The sequence below is a fragment of the Copadichromis virginalis genome, linkage group LG18 (assembly GCF_057382275.1).
Source record: "Copadichromis virginalis isolate Kocher_CV1m ecotype Utaka linkage group LG18, C_Virginalis_male_GT1.1, whole genome shotgun sequence".
Classification (NCBI taxonomy): domain Eukaryota; kingdom Metazoa; phylum Chordata; class Actinopteri; order Cichliformes; family Cichlidae; genus Copadichromis; species Copadichromis virginalis.
Window position 1 is genome coordinate 37,285,338 of NC_140635.1, and position 19,548 is coordinate 37,304,885.

The 19,548-nt window shown below is 43.4% G+C and overlaps 12 non-coding genes across 12 annotated transcripts; all 12 read right to left on the bottom strand.

Annotated features, from left to right (window-relative positions):
- Positions 1-2,177: 2,177 nt before the first annotated feature.
- Positions 2,178-2,249, bottom strand: trnap-ugg (transfer RNA proline (anticodon UGG)). The gene has a single exon. It is a non-coding gene; the product is annotated as a tRNA-Pro (tRNA).
- An 890-nt stretch (positions 2,250-3,139) lies between these two features.
- Positions 3,140-3,211, bottom strand: trnap-agg (transfer RNA proline (anticodon AGG)). The gene has a single exon. It is a non-coding gene; the product is annotated as a tRNA-Pro (tRNA).
- An 890-nt stretch (positions 3,212-4,101) lies between these two features.
- trnap-ugg (transfer RNA proline (anticodon UGG)) lies at positions 4,102-4,173 on the bottom strand. The gene has a single exon. It is a non-coding gene; the product is annotated as a tRNA-Pro (tRNA).
- Positions 4,174-6,017: 1,844 nt separating this feature from the next.
- Positions 6,018-6,089, bottom strand: trnap-ugg (transfer RNA proline (anticodon UGG)). The gene has a single exon. It is a non-coding gene; the product is annotated as a tRNA-Pro (tRNA).
- Positions 6,090-6,978: 889 nt separating this feature from the next.
- Positions 6,979-7,050, bottom strand: trnap-ugg (transfer RNA proline (anticodon UGG)). Its single transcript has one exon. It is a non-coding gene; the product is annotated as a tRNA-Pro (tRNA).
- An 890-nt stretch (positions 7,051-7,940) lies between these two features.
- trnap-ugg (transfer RNA proline (anticodon UGG)) lies at positions 7,941-8,012 on the bottom strand. Its single transcript has one exon. It is a non-coding gene; the product is annotated as a tRNA-Pro (tRNA).
- An 884-nt stretch (positions 8,013-8,896) lies between these two features.
- trnap-ugg (transfer RNA proline (anticodon UGG)) lies at positions 8,897-8,968 on the bottom strand. Its single transcript has one exon. It is a non-coding gene; the product is annotated as a tRNA-Pro (tRNA).
- Positions 8,969-9,858: 890 nt separating this feature from the next.
- On the bottom strand, positions 9,859-9,930 carry trnap-ugg (transfer RNA proline (anticodon UGG)). The gene has a single exon. It is a non-coding gene; the product is annotated as a tRNA-Pro (tRNA).
- Positions 9,931-10,796: 866 nt separating this feature from the next.
- Positions 10,797-10,868, bottom strand: trnap-ugg (transfer RNA proline (anticodon UGG)). The gene has a single exon. It is a non-coding gene; the product is annotated as a tRNA-Pro (tRNA).
- Positions 10,869-11,758: 890 nt separating this feature from the next.
- On the bottom strand, positions 11,759-11,830 carry trnap-ugg (transfer RNA proline (anticodon UGG)). The gene has a single exon. It is a non-coding gene; the product is annotated as a tRNA-Pro (tRNA).
- An 884-nt stretch (positions 11,831-12,714) lies between these two features.
- On the bottom strand, positions 12,715-12,786 carry trnap-cgg (transfer RNA proline (anticodon CGG)). Its single transcript has one exon. It is a non-coding gene; the product is annotated as a tRNA-Pro (tRNA).
- Positions 12,787-18,553: 5,767 nt separating this feature from the next.
- trnal-aag (transfer RNA leucine (anticodon AAG)) lies at positions 18,554-18,625 on the bottom strand. The gene has a single exon. It is a non-coding gene; the product is annotated as a tRNA-Leu (tRNA).
- Positions 18,626-19,548: the final 923 nt, after the last annotated feature.

Sequence of the window (19,548 nt, forward strand, 5' to 3'; positions counted from 1 at the left end):
CAAAGATCAATATTGTAATCACCACACAAACATACAGTCTTATTTCCCTTAACCTTACTCAATAAATTTTCTACTGCTTCTGTAAATAACTCAATCTGTGATCCCGGTTTCCTATATATACACGTTACAATTATATTACTTCTCTTTTCTATATCCAATTCTACTGTCACAGACTCCATTAAATCATCCATAACAACAGACATACATTCAACTTTTTTACATTTCAAATCACAATTAACGAAAAGTGCCACCCCTCCTGCCTTTGTCTTAATTCTATTCACAAAGTACAAATCGTATCCTTCAATACAAAAATTACAACCCTTATTCTCATCTAACCATGTTTCAGACAGAGCAATTATTTGAAACTTGCCTCTCAGACTATACAGAAAATCTTCAATCGAAGCAAAACTTCTATAAAGACTTCTGCAGTTAATATGAATTAAAGAAAATGTATTGGCTATATCAACCTTATCCCTGAATTGCTCCTCTGTAAAATAATCACATGTGACATTAATTGTATTAAGCACATTCCTTTCAGGGTCAATACCTACTTCAAAATCATATGATTTATAATCTGTGTCGTCAAACATAATGCATAAATTATTCTAGCGCTATCTATTACCTCATAAGAAAGAGAAGGAAACAAAAAAAGAAAAGAAGGAGAAAAAAAAAAAGAAAAAAAACTGAAAAAGGAAAGAAAAGATCCTAAGCAATCTCACATTCATTTATCAACATATTTTAAAGTCCGTTGATCTTGTTATCTTCCATATCCAATTTTACAATTTCCTTTTGTCCTTTTCCTCCCGAAGTAGCATTTGACCTTGCCAAAAATAAACTAATTATAGCCATAATTGGTCGCAACCATTTGTCTATCTTAATCATATTATCACGTATAATTGTCCAATTCCTCAAGTTCCTTAATCGTTACAACCTTGGCTTCTTCTGGTGTTCCATTCAGTTTAATCATCACTTTGCAATTCCTGGTCCAGGTTGCTTGAATCTTTTTCTCCTTCCGTAAAATACGAGCTTGTCTTGCAATATCTGCATTTCTTTTTGTAAGATGTTCATTCAGATATACTCCACTTCCTTTCAAAAGGCTGGACCGTCTCAGCAATTCTACTTTGTGTTTTCGATTAACAAATCTCACTACAATTGCTGGAGGAGCATTTTTGTGCCTTCTAGGAAGAGTATAGCATGCAGATATATTGTTACTATGCAGGGGAAGATTTTTACTCGAAAAGAATTCCACAACCTGCCGTTCCAACGATTGTAGCTCCTCCATCGGGGGCACGTCCTCTCCTCGTTTTGCACCAGTCCCAGATTCGGTAACTCTCGCATATGTTCTGTGTTTAGTTTCCAGACCTGTAATGACCATTTCCTCGAGTCGAGCCTGCTGTTCTAGGTCGTCCACCTTCCTTTCCAAAAAATGGATTGTCTTATCTTTCTCCTTGACCAGATCTTTTAGTTCTTTGATTTGCTCCATCATCGACATTAATATTCCTTGTTGCTTATTTACTTTTTCAATTTCCGACGTCAACGAATTAAGTGAATGCTTAATCTCTTCCAGATCTTCTTCGACTTTCTTCATCTTTGCCATTTTGTCTCTCTTTGATGTCAATTATTAGTACCTTTGTTTGCCCAAACAAAATCTATAGCCAGAATTATTTGGAATTTTTTCTTATCACCAAACATTACGGCACCACCGCAAGGACGCCAATCCGGCTGTAATCACCAGCAGAGGTTTCAGGTGAAACCATTATGAGACCTTCACATATGTAGTTTAACGTCTTTACACCGAAATTGAATGGCCTCAATTTCGATCAGACTTTGTGATCTCTAATAGCCCTTTTCCACTTGCACCTACCTAGCTTGGCTTAACTTGACTCAGCCCGATCTTTAAAGTTTCCATTAGGTGATAGTACCTGGTAACAGGTATATTTTAGTACCTGCCCAGTAAGGTTTCCAAGGCAATCTCAAAATGTGACATATACAGATTGCGTGGCAGGGACTGTGCAGTCAATGGCATCACTCAATGGGTCATGAGAGTGACTCCTTCACAAAATCAAAAACGTTATTTTAGAAAGACAAATTGGTGTCACACATCACATTTACAATGCCCCAGAAGGAATGTGTCTTACCAAAGAAATCCATGAAGCTAAGAGCTTGTGATTTTAAGGGGGCTCGTCCGGGATTTGAACCCGGGACCTCTCGCACCCAAAGCGAGAATCATACGCCTAGACCAACGAGCCACAGGAAGCCTGCGTTTAAGTCTGCAACTCTGAAAGGATAGACTTAAATCGGCCTTCAAATTCAAGCAGGAATGTTTTTAAGCTCTCTTCAGTATTCATTTTTGTACCTTCAGGCCTTTGCTACTGACAAGCTCCAACAGGGATGACTCCAGAGGGACTGCACACAGTGAATGAGAAAAAAGGGTTCCCAGTCATCCACGTCATGGTAGTCTGATGAGCTTTGAAAGAAAGCAGCTGGAATTCTCTAAGTGCCTTGAAGACCTTTCACCTCTCCTCTGAGAACCTTCGTTAGATCTAAAACTAAACGTTGGAGAGTCCCAGGTATTTAAACCCCAGAGGGGGTTGTCTTTACCAGGGTCGTTGACCAACTATGAAACACATCACATGAGCCAAGGGGTGGAAAAAAGGCGTGGGTGATTATCAGCAGAGGTTTCAGGTGAAACCATTATGAGACCTTCACATATGTAGTTTAACGTCTTTACACCGAAATTGAATGGCCTCAATTTCGATCAGACTTTGTGATCTCTAATAGCCCTTTTCCACTTGCACCTACCTAGCTTGGCTTAACTTGACTCAGCCCGATCTTTAAAGTTTCCATTAGGTGATAGTACCTGGTAACAGGTATATTTTAGTACCTGCCCAGTAAGGTTTCCAAGGCAATCTCAAAATGTGACATATACAGATTGCGTGGCAGGGACTGTGCAGTCAATGGCATCACTCAATGAGTCATGAGAGTGACTCCTTCACAAAATCAAAAACGTTATTTTAGAAAGACAAATTGGTGTCACACATCACATTGAAAGGTTTGGCACACAACACATTTACAATGCCCCAGAAGGAATGTGTCTTACCAAAGAATTCCATGAAGCTAAGAGCTTGTGATTTTAAGGGGGCTCGTCCGGGATTTGAACCCGGGACCTCTCGCACCCTAAGCGAGAATCATACGCCTAGACCAACGAGCCACAGGAAGCCTGCGTTTAAGTCTGCAACTCTGAAAGGATAGACTTAAATCGGCCTTCAAATTCAAGCAGGAATGTTTTTAAGCTCTCTTCAGTATTCATTTTTGTACCTTCAGGCCTTTGCTACTGACAAGCTCCAACAGGGATGACTCCAGAGGGACTGCACACAGTGAATGAGAAAAAAGGGTTCCCAGTCATCCAGGTCATGGTAGTCTGATGAGCTTTGAAAGAAAGCAGCTGGAATTCTCTAAGTGCCTTGAAGACCTTTCACCTCTCCTCTGAGAACCTTCGTTAGATCTAAAACTAAACGTTGGAGAGTCCCAGGTATTTAAAACCCAGAGTGGGTTGTCTTTATCAGGGTCGTTGAACAACTATGAAACACATCACATGAGCCAAGGGGTGGAAAAAAGGCGTGGGTGATTATCAGCAGAGGTTTCAGGTGAAACCATTATGAGACCTTCACATATGTAGTTTAACGTCTTTACACCGAAATTGAATGGCCTCAATTTCGATCAGACTTTGTGATCTCTAATAGCCCTTTTCCACTTGCACCTACCTAGCTTGGCTTAACTTGACTCAGCCCGATCTTTAAAGTTTCCATTAGGTGATAGTACCTGGTAACAGGTATATTTTAGTACCTGCCCAGTAAGGTTTCCAAGGCAATCTCAAAATGTGACATATACAGATTGCGTGGGAGGGACTGTGCAGTCAATGGCATCACTCAATGGGTCATGAGAGTGACTCCTTCACAAAATCAAAAACGTTATTTTAGAAAGACAAATTGGTGTCACACATAACATTGAAAGGTTTGGCACACAACACATTTACAATGCCCCAGAAGGAATGTGTCTTACCAAAGAATTCCATGAAGCTAAGAGCTTGTGATTTTAAGGGGGCTCGTCCGGGATTTGAACCCGGGACCTCTCGCACCCAAAGCGAGAATCATACGCCTAGACCAACGAGCCACAGGAAGCCTGCGTTTAAGTCTGCAACTCTGAAAGGATAGACTTAAATCGGCCTTCAAATTCAAGCAGGAATGTTTTTAAGCTCTCTTCAGTATTCATTTTTGTACCTTCAGGCCTTTGCTACTGACAAGCTCCAACAGGGATGACTCCAGAGGGACTGCACACAGTGAATGAGAAAAAAGGGTTCCCAGTCATCCAGGTCATGGTAGTCTGATGAGCTTTGAAAGAAAGCAGCTGGAATTCTCTAAGTGCCTTGAAGACCTTTCACCTCTCCTCTGAGAACCTTCGTTAGATCTAAAACTAAACGTTGGAGAGTCCCAGGTATTTAAAACCCAGAGTGGGTTGTCTTTATCAGGGTCGTTGAACAACTATGAAACACATCACATGAGCCAAGGGGTGGAAAAAAGGCGTGGGTGATTATCAGCAGAGGTTTCAGGTGAAACCATTATGAGACCTTCACATATGTAGTTTAACGTCTTTACACCGAAATTGAATGGCCTCAATTTCGATCAGACTTTGTGATCTCTAATAGCCCTTTTCCACTTGCACCTACCTAGCTTGGCTTAACTTGACTCAGCCCGATCTTTAAAGTTTCCATTAGGTGATAGTACCTGGTAACAGGTATATTTTAGTACCTGCCCAGTAAGGTTTCCAAGGCAATCTCAAAATGTGACATATACAGATTGCGTGGGAGGGACTGTGCAGTCAATGGCATCACTCAATGGGTCATGAGAGTGACTCCTTCACAAAATCAAAAACGTTATTTTAGAAAGACAAATTGGTGTCACACATAACATTGAAAGGTTTGGCACACAACACATTTACAATGCCCCAGAAGGAATGTGTCTTACCAAAGAATTCCATGAAGCTAAGAAGTTGTGATTTTAAGGGGGCTCGTTGAACCCGGGACCTCTCGCACAAGAAGCGAGAATCATACGCCTAGACCAACGAGCCACAGGTAGCATGTGCTTAACGCTTCAACTCTGAAAGGATAGACTTAAATCGGCCTTCAAATTCAAGCAGGAATGTTTTTAAGCTCTCTTCAGTATTCATTTTTGTACCTTCAGGCCTTTGCTACTGACAAGCTCCAACAGGGATGACTCCAGAGGGACTGCACACAGTGAATGAGAAAAAAGGGTTCCCAGTCATCCACGTCATGGTAGTCTGATGAGCTTTGAAAGAAAGCAGCTGGAATTCTCTAAGTGCCTTGAAGACCTTTCACCTCTCCTCTGAGAACCTTCGTTAGATCTAAAACTAAACGTTGGAGAGTCCCAGGTATTTAAACCCCAGAGGGGGTTGTCTTTACCAGGGTCGTTGACCAACTATGAAACACATCACATGAGCCAAGGGGTGGAAAAAAGGCGTGGGTGATTATCAGCAGAGGTTTCAGGTGAAACCATTATGAGACCTTCACATATGTAGTTTAACGTCTTTACACCGAAATTGAATGGCCTCAATTTCGATCAGACTTTGTGATCTCTAATAGCCCTTTTCCACTTGCACCTACCTAGCTTGGCTTAACTTGACTCAGCCCGATCTTTAAAGTTTCCATTAGGTGATAGTACCTGGTAACAGGTATATTTTAGTACCTGCCCAGTAAGGTTTCCAAGGCAATCTCAAAATGTGACATATACAGATTGCGTGGCAGGGACTGTGCAGTCAATGGCATCACTCAATGGGTCATGAGAGTGACTCCTTCACAAAATCAAAAACGTTATTTTAGAAAGACAAATTGGTGTCACACATCACATTGAAAGGTTTGGCACACAACACATTTACAATGCCCCAGAAGGAATGTGTCTTACCAAAGAATTCCATGAAGCTAAGAGCTTGTGATTTTAAGGGGGCTCGTCCGGGATTTGAACCCGGGACCTCTCGCACCCAAAGCGAGAATCATACGCCTAGACCAACGAGCCACAGGAAGCCTGTGTTTAAGTCTGCAACTCTGAAAGGATAGACTTAAATCGGCCTTCAAATTCAAGCAGGAATGTTTTTAAGCTCTCTTCAGTATTCATTTTTGTACCTTCAGGCCTTTGCTACTGACAAGCTCCAACAGGGATGACTCCAGAGGGACTGCACACAGTGAATGAGAAAAAAGGGTTCCCAGTCATCCACGTCATGGTAGTCTGATGAGCTTTGAAAGAAAGCAGCTGGAATTCTCTAAGTGCCTTGAAGACCTTTCACCTCTCCTCTGAGAACCTTCGTTAGATCTAAAACTAAACGTTGGAGAGTCCCAGGTATTTAAAACCCAGAGCGGGTTGTCTTTACCAGGGTCGTTGACCAACTATGAAACACATCACATGAGACAAGGGTGGAAAAAAGGCGTGGGTAATTATCAGCAGAGGTTTCAGGTGAAACCATTATGAGACCTTCACATATGGAGTTTAACGTCTTTACACCGAAATTGAATGGCCTCAATTTCGATCAGACTTTGTGATCTCTAATAGCCCTTTTCCACTTGCACCTACCTAGCTTGGCTTAACTTGACTCAGCCCGATCTTTAAAGTTTCCATTAGGTGATAGTACCTGGTAACAGGTATATTTTAGTACCTGCCCAGTAAGGTTTCCAAGGCAATCTCAAAATGTGACATATACAGATTGCGTGGGAGGGACTGTGCAGTCAATGGCATCACTCAATGGGTCATGAGAGTGACTCCTTCACAAAATCAAAAACGTTATTTTAGAAAGACAAATTGGTGTCACACATAACATTGAAAGGTTTGGCACACAACACATTTACAATGCCCCAGAAGGAATGTGTCTTACCAAAGAATTCCATGAAGCTAAGAGCTTGTGATTTTAAGGGGGCTCGTCCGGGATTTGAACCCGGGACCTCTCGCACCCAAAGCGAGAATCATACACCTAGACCAACGAGCCACAGGAAGCCTGCGTTTAAGTCTGCAACTCTGAAAGGATAGACTTAAATCGGCCTTCAAATTCAAGCAGGAATGTTTTTAAGCTCTCTTCAGTATTCATTTTTGTACCTTCAGGCCTTTGCTACTGACAAGCTCCAACAGGGATGACTCCAGAGGGACTGCACACAGTGAATGAGAAAAAAGGGTTCCCAGTCATCCACGTCATGGTAGTCTGATGAGCTTTGAAAGAAAGCAGCTGGAATTCTCTAAGTGCCTTGAAGACCTTTCACCTCTCCTCTGAGAACCTTCGTTAGATCTAAAACTAAACGTTGGAGAGTCCCAGGTATTTAAACCCCAGAGGGGGTTGTCTTTACCAGGGTCGTTGACCAACTATGAAACACATCACATGAGCCAAGGGGTGGAAAAAAGGCGTGGGTGATTATCAGCAGAGGTTTCAGGTGAAACCATTATGAGACCTTCACATATGTAGTTTAACGTCTTTACACCGAAATTGAATGGCCTCAATTTCGATCAGACTTTGTGATCTCTAATAGCCCTTTTCCACTTGCACCTACCTAGCTTGGCTTAACTTGACTCAGCCCGATCTTTAAAGTTTCCATTAGGTGATAGTACCTGGTAACAGGTATATTTTAGTACGTGCCCAGTAAGGTTTCCAAGGCAATCTCAAAATGTGACATATACAGATTGCGTGGCAGGGACTGTGCAGTCAATGGCATCACTCAATGGGTCATGAGAGTGACTCCTTCACAAAATCAAAAACGTTATTTTAGAAAGACAAATTGGTGTCACACATCACATCGAAAGGTTTGGCACACAACACATTTACAATGCCCCAGAAGGAATGTGTCTTACCAAAGAATTCCATGAAGCTAAGAGCTTGTGATTTTAAGGGGGCTCGTCCGGGATTTGAACCCAGGACCTCTCGCACCCAAAGCGAGAATCATACGCCTAGACCAACGAGCCACAGGAAGCCTGCGTTTAAGTCTGCAACTCTGAAAGGATAGACTTAAATCGGCCTTCAAATTCAAGCAGGAATGTTTTTAAGCTCTCTTCAGTATTCATTTTTGTACCTTCAGGCCTTTGCTACTGACAAGCTCCAACAGGGATGACTCCAGAGGGACTGCACACAGTGAATGAGAAAAAAGGGTTCCCAGTCATCCACGTCATGGTAGTCTGATGAGCTTTGAAAGAAAGCAGCTGGAATTCTCTAAGTGCCTTGAAGACCTTTCACCTCTCCTCTGAGAACCTTCGTTAGATCTAAAACTAAACGTTGGAGAGTCCCAGGTATTTAAAACCCAGAGCGGGTTGTCTTTACCAGGGTCGTTAACCAACTATGAAACACATCACATGAGCCAAGGGGTGGAAAAAAGGTGTGGGTAATTATCAGCAGAGGTCAAACCATTATGAGACCTTCACATATGTAGTTTAACGTCTTTACACCGAAATTGAATGGCCTCAATTTCGATCAGACTTTGTGATCTCTAATAGCCCTTTTCCACTTGCACCTACCTAGCTTGGCTTAACTTGACTCAGCTCGATCTTTAAAGTTTCCATTAGGTGATAGTACCTGGTTACAGGTATTTTTTTAGTACCTGCCCAGTAAGGTTTCCAAGGCAATCTCAAAATGTGACATATACAGATTGCGTGGCAGGGACTGTGCAGTCAATGGCATCACTCAATGGGTCATGAGAGTGACTCCTTCACAAAATCAAAAACGTTATTTTAGAAAGACAAATTGGTGTCACAGATCACATTGAGTCGTTTGGCACCCAACACATTTAAAATGACCCAGAAGGAATGTGTCTTACCAAAGAATTCCATGAAGCTAAGAAGTTGTGATTTTAAGGGGGCTCGTCCGGGATTTGAACCCGGGACCTCTCGCACCCAAAGCGAGAATCATACGCCTAGACCAACGAGCCACAGGTAGCATGTGCTTAACGCTTCAACTCTGAAAGGATAGACTTATATCGGCCTTCAAATTCAAGCAGGAATGGTGTTAAGCTCTCTTCAGTATTCATTTTTGTACCTTCAGGCCTTTGCTACTGACAAGCTCCAACAGGGATGACTCCAGAGGGACTGCACACAGTGAATGAGAAAAAAGGGTTCCCAGTCATCCACGTCATGGTAGTCTGATGAGCTTTGAAAGAAAGCAGCTGGAATTCTCTAAGTGCCTTGAAGACCTTTCACCTCTCCTCTGAGAACCTTCGTTAGATCTAAAACTAAACGTTGGAGAGTCCCAGGTATTTAAACCCCAGAGGGGGTTGTCTTTACCAGGGTCGTTGACCAACTATGAAACACATCACATGAGCCAAGGGGTGGAAAAAAGGCGTGGGTGATTATCAGCAGAGGTTTCAGGTGAAACCATTATGAGACCTTCACATATGTAGTTTAACGTCTTTACACCGAAATTGAATGGCCTCAATTTCGATCAGACTTTGTGATCTCTAATAGCCCTTTTCCACTTGCACCTACCTAGCTTGGCTTAACTTGACTCAGCCCGATCTTTAAAGTTTCCATTAGGTGATAGTACCTGGTAACAGGTATATTTTAGTACCTGCCCAGTAAGGTTTCCAAGGCAATCTCAAAATGTGACATATACAGATTGCGTGGCAGGGACTGTGCAGTCAATGGCATCACTCAATGGGTCATGAGAGTGACTCCTTCACAAAATCAAAAAAGTTATTTTAGAAAGACAAATTGGTGTCACACATAACATTGAAAGGTTTGGCACACAACACATTTACAATGCCCCAGAAGGAATGTGTCTTACCAAAGAATTCCATGAAGCTAAGAGCTTGTGATTTTAAGGGGGCTCGTCCGGGATTTGAACCCGGGACCTCTCGCACCCAAAGCGAGAATCATACGCCTAGACCAACGAGCCACAGGAAGCCTGCGTTTAAGTCTGCAACTCTGAAAGGATAGACTTAAATCGGCCTTCAAATTCAAGCAGGAATGTTTTTAAGCTCTCTTCAGTATTCATTTTTGTACCTTCAGGCCTTTGCTACTGACAAGCTCCAACAGGGATGACTCCAGAGGGACTGCACACAGTGAATGAGAAAAAAGGGTTCCCAGTCATCCACGTCATGGTAGTCTGATGAGCTTTGAAAGAAAGCAGCTGGAATTCTCTAAGTGCCTTGAAGACCTTTCACCTCTCCTCTGAGAACCTTCGTTAGATCTAAAACTAAACGTTGGAGAGTCCCAGGTATTTAAACCCCAGAGGGGGTTGTCTTTACCAGGGTCGTTGACCAACTATGAAACACATCACATGAGCCAAGGGGTGGAAAAAAGGCGTGGGTGATTATCAGCAGAGGTTTCAGGTGAAACCATTATGAGACCTTCACATATGTAGTTTAACGTCTTTACACCGAAATTGAATGGCCTCAATTTCGATCAGACTTTGTGATCTCTAATAGCCCTTTTCCACTTGCACCTACCTAGCTTGGCTTAACTTGACTCAGCCCGATCTTTAAAGTTTCCATTAGGTGATAGTACCTGGTAACAGGTATATTTTAGTACCTGCCCAGTAAGGTTTCCAAGGCAATCTCAAAATGTGACATATACAGATTGCGTGGCAGGGACTGTGCAGTCAATGGCATCACTCAATGGGTCATGAGAGTGACTCCTTCACAAAATCAAAAACGTTATTTTAGAAAGACAAATTGGTGTCACACATCACATTTACAATGCCCCAGAAGGAATGTGTCTTACCAAAGAATTCCATGAAGCTAAGAGCTTGTGATTTTAAGGGGGCTCGTCCGGGATTTGAACCCGGGACCTCTCGCACCCAAAGCGAGAATCATACGCCTAGACCAACGAGCCACAGGAAGCCTGCGTTTAAGTCTGCAACTCTGAAAGGATAGACTTAAATCGGCCTTCAAATTCAAGCAGGAATGTTTTTAAGCTCTCTTCAGTATTCATTTTTGTACCTTCAGGCCTTTGCTACTGACAAGCTCCAACAGGGATGACTCCAGAGGGACTGCACACAGTGAATGAGAAAAAAGGGTTCCCAGTCATCCACGTCATGGTAGTCTGATGAGCTTTGAAAGAAAGCAGCTGGAATTCTCTAAGTGCCTTGAAGACCTTTCACCTCTCCTCTGAGAACCTTCGTTAGATCTAAAACTAAACGTTGGAGAGTCCCAGGTATTTAAACCCCAGAGGGGGTTGTCTTTACCAGGGTCGTTGACCAACTATGAAACACATCACATGAGCCAAGGGGTGGAAAAAAGGCGTGGGTGATTATCAGCAGAGGTTTCAGGTGAAACCATTATGAGACCTTCACATATGTAGTTTAACGTCTTTACACCGAAATTGAATGGCCTCAATTTCGATCAGACTTTGTGATCTCTAATAGCCCTTTTCCACTTGCACCTACCTAGCTTGGCTTAACTTGACTCAGCCCGATCTTTAAAGTTTCCATTAGGTGATAGTACCTGGTAACAGGTATATTTTAGTACCTGCCCAGTAAGGTTTCCAAGGCAATCTCAAAATGTGACATATACAGATTGCGTGGCAGGGACTGTGCAGTCAATGGCATCACTCAATGGGTCATGAGAGTGACTCCTTCACAAAATCAAAAACGTTATTTTAGAAAGACAAATTGGTGTCACACATAACATTGAAAGGTTTGGCACACAACACATTTACAATGCCCCAGAAGGAATGTGTCTTACCAAAGAATTCCATGAAGCTAAGAGCTTGTGATTTTAAGGGGGCTCGTCCGGGATTTGAACCCGGGACCTCTCGCACCCAAAGCGAGAATCATACGCCTAGACCAACGAGCCACAGGAAGCCTGCGTTTAAGTCTGCAACTCTGAAAGGATAGACTTAAATCGGCCTTCAAATTCAAGCAGGAATGTTTTTAAGCTCTCTTCAGTATTCATTTTTGTACCTTCAGGCCTTTGCTACTGACAAGCTCCAACAGGGATGACTCCAGAGGGACTGCACACAGTGAATGAGAAAAAAGGGTTCCCAGTCATCCACGTCATGGTAGTCTGATGAGCTTTGAAAGAAAGCAGCTGGAATTCTCTAAGTGCCTTGAAGACCTTTCACCTCTCCTCTGAGAACCTTCGTTAGATCTAAAACTAAACGTTGGAGAGTCCCAGGTATTTAAAACCCAGAGCGGGTTGTCTTTACCAGGGTCGTTAACCAACTATGAAACACATCACATGAGCCAAGGGGTGGAAAAAAGGTGTGGGTAATTATCAGCAGAGGTCAAACCATTATGAGACCTTCACATATGTAGTTTAACGTCTTTACACCGAAATTGAATGGCCTCAATTTCGATCAGACTTTGTGATCTCTAATAGCCCTTTTCCACTTGCACCTACCTAGCTTGGCTTAACTTGACTCAGCTCGATCTTTAAAGTTTCCATTAGGTGATAGTACCTGGTTACAGGTATTTTTTTAGTACCTGCCCAGTAAGGTTTCCAAGGCAATCTCAAAATGTGACATATACAGATTGCGTGGCAGGGACTGTGCAGTCAATGGCATCACTCAATGGGTCATGAGAGTGACTCCTTCACAAAATCAAAAACGTTATTTTAGAAAGACAAATTGGTGTCACAGATCACATTGAGTCGTTTGGCACCCAACACATTTAAAATGACCCAGAAGGAATGTGTCTTACCAAAGAATTCCATGAAGCTAAGAGCTTGTGATTTTAAGGGGGCTCGTCCGGGATTTGAACCCGGGACCTCTCGCACCCGAAGCGAGAATCATACGCCTAGACCAACGAGCCACAGTTAGCATGTGCTTAACTCTTCAACTCTGAAAGGATAGACTTAAATCGGCCTTCAAATTCAAGCAGGAATGTTTTTAAGCTCTCTTCAGTATTCATTTTTGTACCTTCAGGACTTTGCTACTGACAAGCTCCAACAGCGATGACTCCCGAGGGACTGCACACAGTGAATGAGAAAAAAGGGTTCCCAGTCATCCACGTCATGGTAGTCTGATGAGTTTTGAAAGAAAGCAGCTGGAATTCTCTAAGTGCCTTGAAGACCTTTCACCTCTCCTCTGAGAACCTTCGTTAGATCTAAAACTAAACGTTGGAGAGTCCCAGGTATTTAAACCCCAGAGGGGGTTGTCTTTACCAGGGTCGTTGACCAACTATGAAACACATCACATGAGCCAAGGGTGGAAAAAAGGTGTGGGTAATTATCAGCAGAGGTGAAACCATTATGAGACCTTCACATATGGAGTTTAACGTCTTTACACCGAAATTGAATGGCCTCAATTTCGATCAGACTTTGTGATCTCTAATAGCCCTTTTCCACTTGCACCTACCTAGCTTGGCTTAACTTGACTCAGCTCGATCTTTAAAGTTTCCATTAGGTGATAGTACCTGGTTACAGGTATTTTTTTAGTACCTGCCCAGTAAGGTTTCCAAGGCAATCTCAAAATGTGACATATACAGATTGCGTGGCAGGGACTGTGCAGTCAATGGCATCACTCAATGAGTCATGAGAGTGACTCCTTCACAAAATCAAAAACGTTATTTTAGAAAGACAAATTGGTGTCACACATCACTTGTATGGTTTCTCTCCTGTGTGGACTCGTTTGTGTCTTTTAAGCTGACCTGCAGTGGTGAAGGATGACCCACACTGATCATTGGGAAGCCATTTCACATGTCACATGAAGTGACATGAAGAGGAGGTAGACTTCCACCGTAACCTCCGTGCGGATCTGTGATATTTTGCTCGGCTAAAAGTTATCAAGGCTGACGAAAGCTTGGTTTTGCATTTGCTGGATATTGATCTGAAAACTCTTTTCTTGCTGTGTCACGACTGACTTTTTAGCTAACGTAAGCTAAAGTGGCAGTGTCTGTTTTTGTTTTTGATGCTGTCGCCGGTACGAGATTCCGGAATGGCACCACTTACCTCAACATCCAGCTGTGAAAGCTGCATCAACCTGAGTCAACAAGTGATCAAGCTGGAGCAAAGGATATCCACGCTATACCAAATCCAGGGGGCTGAATGCGAACTTGACACGATCCTCCTTGGCAAAGCTCAAACCACCGCTACTAGCGCTGAGCTAGCCGACACAGTGCACCATCCAGCTGCTGTGTCCCAAGATCCCCCCAACAGTCAACACAGGCTCTCAACTTGCGTCGCTGGTGCTTCTGCCAAGGACGAGAACTCCTGGTTTCAGCTAGGGGCCAGACCCAAGGCCCTGGTCAGCTCCACTCCACTCCAACCAGCGCCATGGACCATGGTTGAGACGCGTGGTGGCTGCAGAGGGGGCAGGAGGATCCGTCTCTCGCACCCTCACCCCTCCGGTGCGGTAGTATTGGAGAATAAATTCAATGTCCTGGATCCTGTGGACTTTCCTCCTCTGACCGCTAGCCCTCGCCATCCCGCTGTGTCGCTGAGGTCTGCGCCATCTCCACCACTACGCCCCCGGAGCCGCGGCGGGCAACCCGACGCTGTGGTGCAAACTCACCGCGGAGAGCTGTGCTTTACCCCGGCTCCTCGGAGAAGAGGACCCACGGCGCGGCTACCTGGGAGTCACTCACGCAGTCCGGCTGGCGCATCTCCATCTGAACACCCCCGGTGTCGCGGCGCGGGCGTCTCAGATGGCCATCAGCCCTCGGTGGCACCTCCTCTCTCCACGCTGGTCCTCGGGGATTCCATCGTCAGGAACGTGCGGATGAGGGGGGCGCTCACGCTGTCGTTCCCGGGAGCCACTGTTGTTGACATAGTGGACAGAATTCCCAACATTCTGGCATCCCACCCACAGGTTAACCGGCTCATCATCCACATCGGCACCAATGATATCCCCAAACAGCAATCTGAGCTGCTGAAGTTGGACTTCCTCGAACTCTTCAGCCTTCTTGGTCAGTTGCAGGTGAGTGCTTTTATCTCTGGGCCCACCCCCACCTGTGGCAGAGGGATAGGCCGTTTCAGCCGGCTGCTCAGCCTTAACACCTGGCTTTCCTCTGCCTGTGTCTCCCACGGCGTGGGTTTTATTAACAACTTTGATGCCTTCTGGGAGAGGAGGCATCTTTTTGGGGCAGACGGGCTCCACCTCAACGCCTGGGTACGCCGTTTGCTGTCCGCCAATTTGGCATTTGGCGTACAGCACTCCCGCACATCGCCACTGTCTGCCACTGACTGATGTTCCCCTGGTCCCAGCTCCTATATTTGTTCCACTTTTAACAGTAATACACAAAACTCTGGACTAGGACCTTTCTCTCCCACAGTCAACACAATACCCGTCATAATCACAAACAGAGAGCAACAGAATTATCATAAATCCAGTAACTCCAAAAACATTAATAACCTCCGGCCTCTTCAAAAATATCAACATCCATTCAACTCTATTGTCAATAATCCACCAGTCTCGATCAGTATGGCACTTTTAAATGTCAGCTCTCTGTGGAACAAGTCTTTTATTATTAATGATTTAATCTTAGATAATAAACTTGACTGTTCATTTTTAACTGAAACATGGCTGGGCTCGGATGCACCAGTTGTTCTCACTGAGGCCTCCCCACCAAATTTTAATTTCTCTTTTTCTATTAGAAGTGGTGAGAGAGGTGGTGGGACTGCATCTTTAGCCAACAACACACTCACCTCCAAACACATTTTATTTGATCATTTTACCACTTTTGAATTCCATGCTATTGTTTTCAGCAGCCCTCCAGTTTTATCTGTCACAATTTATAGACCACCTAAAGACAGCGCTGCTTTTATCAAGGTATTCTCAGAATTTTTAACAAACATACATTCAAAATATAATATGATAATTTTAACCGGTGATTTTAACCTGCACATAGATAATCCTTCTGACCCTGCAACAAAAGAATTCTTAAACATTCTTCACTGTTTGGATTTTATCCAGCACGTCACGCAGCCGACTCACAACAGAGGACACACGCTGGTGGACAGCCCATGGGTGATGACCAGGTCCAGAGTGTGTCCTCTCAAAAGAAATTGCAGGGCAGCAGAAAGGAGATGGAGGAAAAATAAAAATAATATCAACCATCAAATATTTTCCGAGCAACTTAAAATGTACAATAATACATTAAGGAAGTCAAGAAATTCATACTTCGCCAAAATAATCAGTATTAACAAAAATAATCCCAAGGTCCTCTTTTCCACCATAGATCATTTATTTAACCCTGATTTTAACAGCTCCCAAAGAAGCCCCACAGACTCGCTCTGTGAGCAGTTTGCAGACCACTTCAGGGGAAAGATCAGCGCCATCAGATCTGATATTTTATCTAATCGCGATATGATTGTAAACACATCTGAGGGCTCGATTGTACCTGAGGAGACACTGGACAGCTTTGTCCTGGTTAATGCTGAGAACTTTCAGAAGGTTTTCTCCACAGTGAGACCCACCACATGTCTTTTAGATCCAATTCCTTCTTCACTCTTTAAAACACTTTATGGATTTTTTGAGGCTGAGCTTTTAAACATGATGAATTGCTCTCTTCAGTTGGGTGTCTTCCCTGCTGCCTTTAAAACGGCGGTGGTGAGGCCCCTTCTGAAGAAGAGCAATTTGGATTGTAATGATTTTAATAACTACAGACCTGTATCCAACTCACCATTTTTAAGTAAAATCTTAGAAAAACTTGTTTTTACTCAGATTAATGATTTTCTAAATGATAGACAGATCCTGGAGATATTCCAGTCTGGATTTAGGGTGAACCACAGCACAGAGACTGCTCTCCTAAAGGTTTTAAATGATCTTAGATGTAACTGGGACGCCCAAAAGCTCTCAGTCCTGGTGCTACTGGATCTAAGCGCAGCCTTTGATACAGTAGACCACGCTATTCTTTTAAACAGACTAAAACACATGGTGGGCCTCTCTGGTGCTGTACACAACTGGTTCACTTCCTATCTCTCTGACAGATCTTTTATGGTGAGTATGGATACATGCTCCTCTAAGATCCATAAAATGACATGTGGTGTGCCTCAAGGGTCGGTTCTAGGCCCTGTACTTTTTAATTTGTATATGTTGCCTCTCGGCAGTGTCATCAGGAGGCATGGAGTGAACATCCACAGTTACGCTGATGACACGCAGCTGTACATCTCCGTGTCTCCTGATGACACCAGACCAATGGATGCCCTTTTTAACTGTGTCTTGGATATAAGATCTTGGATGGCAGAAAACTTTTTACAGCTTAACCAGGACAAAACTGAAGTTTTAATCGTCGGTCCTGAGGCTCAGAGAGAGAAACTCTTGTCTAAATTACAGGCATTTTCACTATGTCCTTCGCTACAAGTGAAAAACCTGGGTGTTATTTTTGACTCTGAGCTTGGTTTTATCCCACATGTTAAACATGTAACCAAAATTGGATTTTATCATCTAAAAAATATAGCCAGAGTCCGCCCTATTCTCTCTCGGGCCAACACGGAGATGCTGATGCATGCTTTTATTACCAGTCGCATTGATTACTGTAATGCCCTGCTCTCTGGTCTTCCTAAGAAGAATATTTCACCTTTACAACTCTTGCAAAACTCGGCAGCTCGTGTGCTGACGAAGACCAGAGGGCGGGCCCACATTACACCGGTTTTAGAATCACTGCACTGGCTCCCCGTGTGTTTCAGGATCGATTTTAAAGTTCTTTTACTGGTTTTTAAATGTCTTAATGGTCTTGGGCCTTCTTATCTCTCAGATCTGCTTTTACCATACGAACCCTCGCGGACCCTGAGGTCCTCTGGTACTGGCCTTTTGATTGTCCCTAAAGTCAGGACACATACTCACGGAGAGGCAGCTTTTCAGTGGTATGGTCCTCGTCTGTGGAACAGCCTGCCGGAGGAGCTCAGGGCCGCAGAGAACGTACGTGTTTTTAAGAACAGGCTCAAGACCTACCTTTTTAATTTAGCTTTTACTTAGCGTTTATTTATTTTTTATGCTTATTTATTCTATCCTGTTATTCTATTATTAATTTAGGATTTACCTAATATTTTTTGATTTTATTCTTATTCATTTTTTATTTATATTTATATTTATATTGTATCCTGTTCTTATTTATTTTATCATTTTACCCTGTATACATCGTATTGCGTCATATCTCCAGTGTTTCCTCGGAGGGCGCTCTCTGCACCGGGGCTGTTATTGACCGTGGCTGCTGGGTCTCTGGGGTCCTCTCAGCCTGGTTGGGGGGCTCCTTTGCCTCCCTCCCGCTGTGTGCCCAGCCCGGAGGCTGCGGTCTGTGACCGGCTCCCGGTGCAGACGGCTCTCTGTTATAATGTTTCCTCACTTGGCTCATGCGAGCCCAGCCCAATTTTTACTCTTTAAGTGTGCGCGTGTGTGTATGTGTGTGTGTGTGGGGGTGGGGGGATATATGTGTATTGAGAGTGTGGGGAGTGAGTTGGAGGGTGGGGTGGGCTGCTTTTAACTATGTAAAGCACTTTGTGCTACATTTTTTCTGTATGAAAAGTGCTTTATAAATAAAGATTGATTGAAAGGTTTGGCACCCAACACATTTACAATGCCCCAGAAGGAATGTGTCTTACCAAAGAATTCCATGAAGCTTAGAGCTTGTGATTTTAAGGGGGCTCGTCCGGGATTTGAACCCGGGACCTCTCGCACCTTAAGCGAGAATCATATGCCTAGACCAACGAGCCACAGGAGGCCTGCGTTCAAGTCTGCAACTCTGAAAGGATAGACTTAAATCGGCCTTCAAATTCAAGCAGGAATGGTGTTAAGCTCTCTTCAGTATTCATTTTTGTACCTTCAGGACTTTGCTACTGACAAGCTCCAACAGCGATGACTCCAGAGGGACTGCACACAGTGAATGAGAAAAAAGGGTTCCCAGTCATCCACGTCATGGTAGTCTGATGAGCTTTGAAAGAAAGCAGCTGGAATTCTCTAAGTGCCTTGAAGACCTTTCACCTCTCCTCTGAGAACCTTCGTTAGATCTAAAACTAAACGTTGGAGAGTCCCAGGTATTTAAAACCCAGAGCGGGTTGTCTTTACCAGGGTCGTTGACCAACTATGAAACGCATCACATGAGCCAAGGGTGGAAAAAAGGCGTGGGTAAATATCAGCAGATGTTTCAGGTGAAACCATTATGAGACCTTCACATATGTAGCGTAATGTCTTTACCTCAATTTCGATAAGACTTTGTGCTCTCCAATAGCCCTTTTCCACTAGCACCCACCTACACTGTAAAAAAAAACCTGTAGATTTTACGGTAAAACGCTGGCAGCTGTGGTTGCCAGAAATCTACTGTAAAATTACGGGTGAAACATTTTCTTCTTTAACGGTAACAAGGTATTGTTATTGTTGATTTTACGGTTAAAAACAGTGCTAGGGTCAATATTTTACCGTAGAAGAAAATGTTTTAACTTGAAGAAAAAAATAATGTTTTTCCCTAGAATTAACATGAAAATAACATATAAAATAAAGTTTGTGCCAGAAAACACAACATTTTTTCCCTGTAAAATTAACTATCAAAAAATACAATTTTATTCTGTAACCGTTTTTAGACTAGAGTGTTCTTAAGTGTTCTACTCTGTAAGCTTAATACACAAACCATGATTTTATT